The sequence below is a fragment of the Phocoena phocoena genome, chromosome 12, assembly GCF_963924675.1.
Source record: "Phocoena phocoena chromosome 12, mPhoPho1.1, whole genome shotgun sequence".
Lineage (NCBI taxonomy): Eukaryota > Metazoa > Chordata > Mammalia > Artiodactyla > Phocoenidae > Phocoena > Phocoena phocoena.
In genome coordinates this window covers 8,460,817-8,469,816 of record NC_089230.1, presented here as the reverse complement: position 1 = coordinate 8,469,816, position 9,000 = coordinate 8,460,817, and positions in this window count along the sequence as shown.

Genomic DNA, 9,000 nt, shown 5'->3' with positions numbered 1-9,000 from the left:
ATTGGCACCGCCCATGAATAAAAGCAGGAAGCCACAAGAAAAAGAATGCTTGAAAGACAATTAGATGCGATTGAAAGGGAGTGATATTATAGGCAAAAATACTTTCTGAATGCCAGGGATTGTGCTGGGGGCTGAGATTAGGATGATGAATAGAATTGCCATGGTTCTTGCCCTCACGACTCTAGTGGGGTAACCAGGGGAACAGAAATGTCCAATCCCGTGTGATATGAGTGATACCAGGGTGGGACAGGGTGCAATAGAAGCACGAGGACCCCTAACCCATGCTGGGGGTCATGGCAGGCTTCCTGTGTGACGTGATGCTGGAGATCAGGCCGAATGAAATTGTAGGAGTTTGCCAGATGAAATGAGGGGGAAAGAACACCAGGTGTGAAGCCCAAGAGGTGAGAGAATGCCTAGAATCTTGAGGATCTGAGAGCTCAACGCGTCTGAATCAGAATATGAGGCAGGGGGTGTTAAAAATATGTGATTAAAAGGAGGTTAAACCTGCAGTTACAGAATTCGAATCCACATTATGGAGAATGTTGTTGAACGTCAAATCAGTGATTTAAAGAACCATCCTGAGAAATGTTCCCAGAACTAGAGGAAAGGATTAAAATATTGACCCAGCATGGGAGATGATAGGTATTGATATATAGGAGAGCAGATAACAATTCAACCTAAAACTCATATTCCTATGGGACCACAGAAGTAACAATGAAACATGTAATTTAACAAGTGTTCCCTGAGTTGAAAAAGTACTTGAATACACAGATCAAGATGGCTCTCCACAATCCAAGAAAAACGAATGGCAACATTTTTATACTACAGGGATATAGAAAACAGATCTTACGAGCATTCAGGCAAAAAGAAGCAAATTACCTTGCAAGAATGAAAATCGCACTGACCTTAGGCTTTTCTGCAACAAGATCAGAAGACAATTTAACAACATCTAATAGTGTTTTCAGGGAAAATGTTGGGAACAACGTCACCCTCAAAAATTCCATTATTTTTCAAGGCAATAGCATTTACTTTCAGACTTGCAAAGCCTTGCACCATAGACCATTCCTGTCCCTCATTAAAAAATACTCACAAAAGAGCAGTCAAAATGAAGAACTCAGTAATGAGGAAATTATGATTCACAAGGACTTGTGAGACCAACCTTACTCATTTTGGACCAAAATACAGCTACTTGGTTGACCTCCCTGTGGTCTGGTCGGTTCTGGGGACTGAGGGTGAAACGTGGCCTGCAGACCTTCCCTGAGCTATTCCACCTGAAGCAACTCTCATGTCCCAGAAAATGTATTTTTTTTTTTTTTTCGCGGTACGTGGGCCTCTCACTGTCGCGGCCTCTCCCGTTGCGGAGCACAGGCTCCGGACGCGCAGGCTCAGCGGCCACGGCTCACGGGCCCAGCTGCTCTGCGGCATGTGGGATCTTCCCGGACCGGGGCACGAACCCGCGTCCCCTGCATCGGCAGGCGGAGTCTCAACCACTGCGCCACCAGGGAAGCCCCAGAAAATGTATTTCTTGCCTCACATGCTTTACCCCTTGTTTCAGAAGGAATGTCATGTTTGATGACCGCTTAAAACTGATTTCGTTTCCAACGTCTGCTAATATTGCCTTAGCTACTTACCTGGTTGAGATACAATGTCGAGAAGAACTAAACACTCCCCTTTTCTCAGAACAGAGTCGTGTAGCTTATTGATCATTTTCATGTCCAAGAGCTTGCGGTTCTTTTAATTGGGCAAGACTAGTAAACTGTGGATTAGCAGCCGTTGAGTCCTGAATCTTCGCCTTATCTCATCTGGGACTTGTGAATGTCCCTGTGTTACCTATGGTTGGAACCAGCATGTTCATTATATACATATGATGCTGACGTTTCGAAATGTAGCTTATATCTTTTTCTGTTTCTTACAGAAAATCTCAGAAGCAGATACACAATTTATCATTTCCTTTTGATCAAGGAAGTTAGTGACTCATTTTAGTAAGACATATATTCTTAAAGGCACAGGAAAAAACCTGAAAATCATAACATTTCTAGTTACTATTGCTGTGTAGCTAGTTCCCCCAGAAATGAGTGGCTTCAGTAATAACCATTGTCTCATGCTCTCAGATTTTGTGGGTCAGAAATTGGAACAGGATGCGGTGGGGATGGTTTGTCTTTACTCCGTGAGGTCTGGGACCTCAGCTAGTAAGACTCAAACTAGAGATGACTTGACAGCTAGGGGCTGGAAACATCTGGAAGCTCTTCCACTCTCCTGTCTGGTGCCTGGGTTGTGATGACTTGAATACCAGGACCACTGAGCAAAATAGTTGCCAACTTGCCGAGACTCAAGGAAAGGGGACGTAGATCCCACTTTCAGTGGGAGGAGTGTCAAAAAATTTGTGGCTCTATTTTAGAAACTACCTGATAATAAATTGCTAACATTGGTTTTCTTTGGCTCACAGGTTTTGGAATGGTGCTATGGGTTGAATTGTGTCTCCCCACAAATTCATCTGTTAAAGTCCTAACCTTCAGTACTTTGGAAATAGGGTCTTTGCAGATACAATTAGTTTATTTAGAATGATGTCATACTGGAGTGGGGTGGGCTCCTAGTCCAACATGATTGGGGTCCTTTTAAGAAGGGGAGTTTGAACACAACCCCCCCCCCCCCGCCCACACACAGGGAGAAACCCTGTGAAGCTAAAGACAGAGATTGTTATGGTGCTGCTACAAGCCAAGGGATGCCAAAGACTTCCAGGGAGCTACCAGAAGCTAGGGGAGAGGACTGGGATAGACTCCTTCACAGCCCTCAGAAGGAACCAACCTGAGTAACACCATGAACACCATGATCTTGGACTTCTAGCCTCCGCAGCTATGAGACAATAAACTCCTGGTATTTAAGCCAATCGATTTGTTACAGCAGCCCTAGAAAACTAACACAGATGGTTTTTAGTTTCTTTATATTTTTCAGTATTTTTCATATTTTTGACAAGGAACATATGTTTCTTTAAAAGTGAGGGAAATAGATTTATTTAATATAATAATTTCAATTTCTAGTTTCCATAAAACATGGAAATATACTTTGGTTGTATCTGGGTAATGCAACTATAGGTAATTTTTTTTTTTAATTCCTTCTACTTCTCTATACTGAAAGTGTTTTCTGTCATAAGTGTGTGTCATTTTATTATGGGAGGGAAAAGAGACCGCAGGAAGCAGCCATTGAAAGTAGAAAGAGTAAGGGCTTCAGGGAGATGACCCTGGGTCCTGCTCTGCTACTTAGTAATTCTGAGCCTGTTTCCTAATCTGAACATGGGAGGACTGTTTCTCAGTGTTGCTGTGAGATGTCAATGAACGAACACATCTGAAATCACCTAACCTGATGCCTCATAAGCTTCGCCTTTACTCTCTACAGTTTAACTGACAACCTCCATGACTGTGATTATGGGGGTGGGTGGAAGACTGAAGTAATTTAAGAGCTCATGCATGATTTTCCCTGATGGTTAGTGGGAGACTAAGGGCGTGAAAAGCTAGGGAGCCTAGAGGTGGCTTTTACTGTGAAGCAAAGGCCGCTTGAGCTAATAGTCTCTACTTACCCAGCTCCCTCCTAAGGCTTTGGGAAGGGTCAAGGTCAAAAATGGATCAAATGGTCATGTGGCTTTGAAAAAATCTGCAAAAGGTATTTTAACTGCAATCAGTTAGGACTGCGGTCTCCTTCCACTCTGACCCTCTGCCCCGACCCCCAGCCACTTGGATGGCCTTGGAGTGGCCATGGGGATTTGGGGCCTGGGCTAAGGGAAAGTTGACTTATGGATACATTGAATTGGGGTTCAGTGAGATGTATTTATGTGGTTTGCAGCCACCTCCTTGAATATGTAAGCTGTTAATAGCTAATCTGGGGTTCAAGGGCCTTGCTGAGGTATTCCCACTGGCCACTGTGCCTACTCACCCAGCTTTTGAGACGAATAAGAACACATATAAGGGGCTTTCCTGGTGGCGCAGTGGCTAAGAATACGCCTGCCAGTGCAGGGGACACGGGTTCAAGCCCTGATTCAGGAAGATCCCACATGCCGCGGAGCGACTAAGTGCTTGCGCCACCTCAATGAGAAGTCCGTACACTGCAACGAAGACCCAATGCAGCCAAAAATAAACAAATGTTAAAATATATATTTAATATGTTTAAAAAAACACATGTAAGAACACTTTTTACAGAGCCTAGCACTGATGCAGTATGTGGGTACTGGAGGAGAAAAAAGGTTTGAGATATATGGAGCCAGAAAGTTGCCTGTGGAAAAAATTTCCAGATTTTACAGCTTCTGTATGAAAGAAACTTGATAGAAATTTCTCCAAGTTTCACAACAGTCTTAAAAATTTAAATGACATTACCAATAACGAGTTGAGAAGCTGAAAAAATTATTCTAAACCATTAATGTTGACGAGAACACCATTTGAATCAAGTAAGCTAAAAAAAATCAGATATAAGGTTTTTTCTTTCTACACAAAGTGTTATAAAACCTTTATAGGAAGAAGTGATTTAAAAGGGTATGCGGAAAAAATCTTATTAAAAAGTGATTTAAAAACTACAATGAGGTATCACCTCACACCAGTCAGAATGGCCATCATCAAAAAATCTACAAACAGTAAATGCTGGAGAGGGTGTGGAGAAAAGGGAACCCTCCTGCACTGTTGGTGGGAATGTAAATTGATACAGCCACTATGGAGAACCGTATGGAGGTTCCTTAAAAAACTAAAAATAGAACTACCATATGACCCAGCAATCCCACTACTGGGCATATACCCTGAGAAAACCATAATTCAAAAAGAGTCATGTACCAAAATGTTCATTGCAGCTCTATTTACAATAGCCAGGACATGGAAGCAACCTAAGTGTCCATGGACAGATGAATGGATAAAGAAGATGTGGCACATATATACAATGGAATATTACTCAGCCATAAAAAGAAGTGGAGTTATGTGTAGTGAGGTGGATGGACCTTGAGTGTGTCACACAGAGTGAACTAAGTCAGAAAGAGAAAAACAAATACCATATGCTAACACATATATGTGGAATCTTAAAAAGAAAAATGTTCTGAAGAACCTAGGGGCAGGACAGGAATAAAGACGCAGACATAGAGAATGAACTTGACATGGGGAGGGGGAAGGGTAAGCTGGGACGAACTGAGAGAGTGGCGTGGACATACATACACTACCAAATGTAAAATAGATAGCTAGTGGGAAGCAGCCGCATAGCACAGGGAGATTATCTCGGTGCTTTGTGACCACCTAGAGGGGTGGGATAGGGAGGGCGGGAGGGAGACACAAGAGGGAGGAGATATGGGGATATAAGTATATGTATAGCTGATTCACTTTGTTATAAAGCAATTATACTTCAATAAAGATGTTAAAAAAAGTGATTAAAAAGTATGCAGAAAAAGGAGCATTAATGAAATGTGTCTAGAGGTTGTTAATCAAAATACTAATATTTGAGGGGGGATTTTATTGTCAAACCACTGCTTCATTAAATTTATAATTTATCTAATATGAACATTAAATTTATAATTTGTGATTTGTTTCTCTATATAAATATTTGTATTCATTTTAAAATTTGTATTTGTAAGTTTGCATCCTTTTTCTCCAGAATGACAGAAGGCCCCTCACTACCTGGGTCTGGCTTAAAAGAGCCCAAGTTTCGGATTAATCCTTGTTCTTCTGCAAAGTTGTACTTGAATCTGATGCTAATATTTAGCATTGTAGCTTCTGCTTTTCCATTTCCTACAGCAGAACTGAAAACTGGAGGAGCTATTTACCGATCATTTCCTTTTGATCTAAAAGGTTTCAGCGGCTCTGTCTAGTAAGAGTTTGAGGATGCTGTTCACCTAGTCAGAGTAAAACCATGACTCAGAGTGTGAGAAAATGGCTCTCATCTTCCCAGGAAGCTTTAAATATAAAAACATGTTGTGCTTTTGAATAAAAAGTACAATTTAAAGCCAGTGGATGGAAATTTCTTGGAAGAAGATATCAAAACCCCCTCACTCTTCCTATTCTTAAAAATAAGAGTTATTTTTGTCACAGGAGCTGAGACCTGAATACATTTTTGGAAATGAATTTGGCAGATTGTGATAAGGCCCATGAGTCTGTACATCTTTCCTTGGGGCAGCCCCTCCACTACCCCCCTTTTGCACCCACTGTGCCACGGTGTCTTGCTGTTTCAAAACACAGGAAAAATGGACTTGCATAATAAAATTACTTTTGCACATATATGATTTTAATTTAAAGCCAGGAACTACTCTGTTGTTTTAAAAATATTTCAGGTCTGTGAAGCTCTATTACAGATTTATTTATAGCAGATTTATTACAGAAAGAACATAAAACCAGTATCCAGCCTCGAGTATGGTCCTTAACCCCTATGCCAGTATGGAGAAAAAGAGCGCATCTTCAGAATATCCATGTTCAAATGCCAACTTCATTATGGGGCAAGTTACTAAATTTTCTCATCTATAAAACATAGATATTAATATTCACCCACAAAGTTGTGAGAATTAAATGAGACAGAGGTAAAAAATTTTTAAAAACCTTTCCCATCTAGTCCCCTGGCACCAAGAAGGAGCTAAGTAAATGCTTAAAGGAAGAGAAAGGTAATGTCTTAAATCTCCTTCCAAAGAGTTTGGGATCTAGAATATAGCAGAAAAGAAGGATCAAAGGAAAAGGATTAAATCATGGAGCCCTCGAAGTTGATGAATATTGAAGGAAGTTGTAGAAAGATGAGTGATTATAGTTTGGAGAAATTCTACTAAGATGTAAGCAGATAAATTATGTGTAAGGAACCACTGTTTGATTTTCCTGGTTGAATTAAAGTTTTCACATTCATTTATTTGTTTGTTCTTTCATTAACTCAACAAACATGTAACGAACATTATAACATATGCCAGGAAGGTTTTTGGACGGGGAATACAAAGAGAAACGCAACCCGTTTTTGCCCTCAGAGAAGTTACAGTCTACATGGGGGAGAGTAACGTGACGAAAATAAGGACTTTAAAATGTGGGGTACAGAAGAGGAAGGATCAGTTTTACATCAGAAAGGAGGCGGGCTCAGCGAGGGCTTCATGGCAGAGGTGATTCTTGAGACGAGAAAGTGTCTGCACAGCTGAGGAGGTGAGGAGGGTGGACGGTGTAGGGCGCACGCAGAGGAGCCGGAGTGAGCAAAGGCGCAGGCATGAATCAGCTTTGCACGCGTGTGGGAGGGGCAGGTGGGGTGACGGCAAGCGGTGCAGGGGCGCCAGGAGCCGTGGGCTGGAGAAAGAGGCAGGGTCAGATGGTGGAGAGCCTCACCCGCTATGCTTTGTGGCAGGGCCATGAGGGGCCCCATTAGGGGGTAACGACAGTGGCGATGGAGGGGACTCCAAGAACAAAGAGACCACCTCTAGTGGGCCAGGCAGGAGAGAGGAATGTGAAGGTTTTGATAAACACGATGAAGTGAGGTTTGGAAGGTGAGGCTTCCCATCACTGCTCGCTGTATCAGTTGCAGGGGGAGCACAACTGAGGCGTTGAGCAAAAAGCTGAGCACAAAATTAAGCACAAAACTGAGCATTTCGGCCCGGAAGACAGCCTCTAAGATCGCTCTAAGGGATGGCTCCCAAGAGGTAAGGGAGGAGCCAGGATATAGAGGAGGTTTTGCAAGAAAGACCAGGTATTCAGAACATCAAAAGATTACTGTTAATTAAAGAAAACGTGCTTTTCTATATATGGGAAGATGCAGGAGTCTGGGCTTATTGAAATCCTTCCTTTGATAGGTACCTTAGGACCAGTATCCTGCTTTTCTCCAGCCTGAATCCCTTCAGGGTGCACAGCTGGGGGCAGCTGCAGTGGCTACTGGCTGGATGGCCACAACATCCTTTGTATAATGATACGTCAGGCAAAATTTTTTCATCAACAGAGGCAAGGATATTAAATAAGATGACATTTTTAAAGCCTGGGCATTTGATGATACAGTCTACTGTAGACTACAGTAGACTGTAGTTTAAATTTTGTCTAATTTCTAACTCTTTGATTTCTAAGAATGGCTGGAAAATTTGAAAAATGACTATCTCTGCCATGGGGTTGCATAGTCAGATACCAATGTTCACAAATTAGATCTGAAACATGACTCAAACAATTTGTTTAAAAAATGATGTAACAAGAGGAACTGCGCGCATGCAAATGAACACCTGTGAAAATTCTTAGGCAAGAACTGCTAAGTTTAGCTATCAGTTTAGCAATTTGAGAGAAGGAATCTCTTTTGGGGCCAAATGCCCAGTTTTACAGATTGCTTTGCTTCTTGGCTCTGCTGGAATGTTTGTTGAACACACAATTCCTGTCTTTAAAGGAGTTATTGAATTTTATAATTAATAATCCTGGAAGGAATACATTTAGATCGTGTGCATCTCATTGTGTTCTGAGGCCTGCAGATGTCTGCTGTACCTTTCAGGATTTAGACATATAAACCTCGCCGTATAAAATTTTTCTTAGCAACTAAGTGCATGCAATTCAAGTGTTGTGTTACCTACAAGTCTGCCAGAAACCAAGCTACACTTTTTCTTATTTCCAATACAATGAAAACCCCATCACTTTTTGCTACAGATTCACAGATTAAAAATAATTGGGCTCACGAATGAAATGCCCAGGTGACTTCCCTGTCACTCTACAGAGAGAGCCCCCACTTGACATGTTTCTGGTTCCTTAAGACTTTAAAATATTTTTCTTTCTTTTTTTCATACTTTCCTAAAACTAAAAAAAGAAAAAGAAAACATGGAAAGAAAAAAATAGAAGATATATACCAAGAAAATATTAACCAAAATAAAGCTGATATTGACACTGTTAATATTATACAAAATAACATCAAGAAAAAGCAGCATTAAGGACATTATAAAATGATTAAAGATTCAATTCATCGAGAAGTTATAACAATTCTGAACTTGTATTCTTTTTTTATTTAAAAAAATTTTTTTGATTACCAAAGCAAAGACACTGATAAAGCAAATACAAT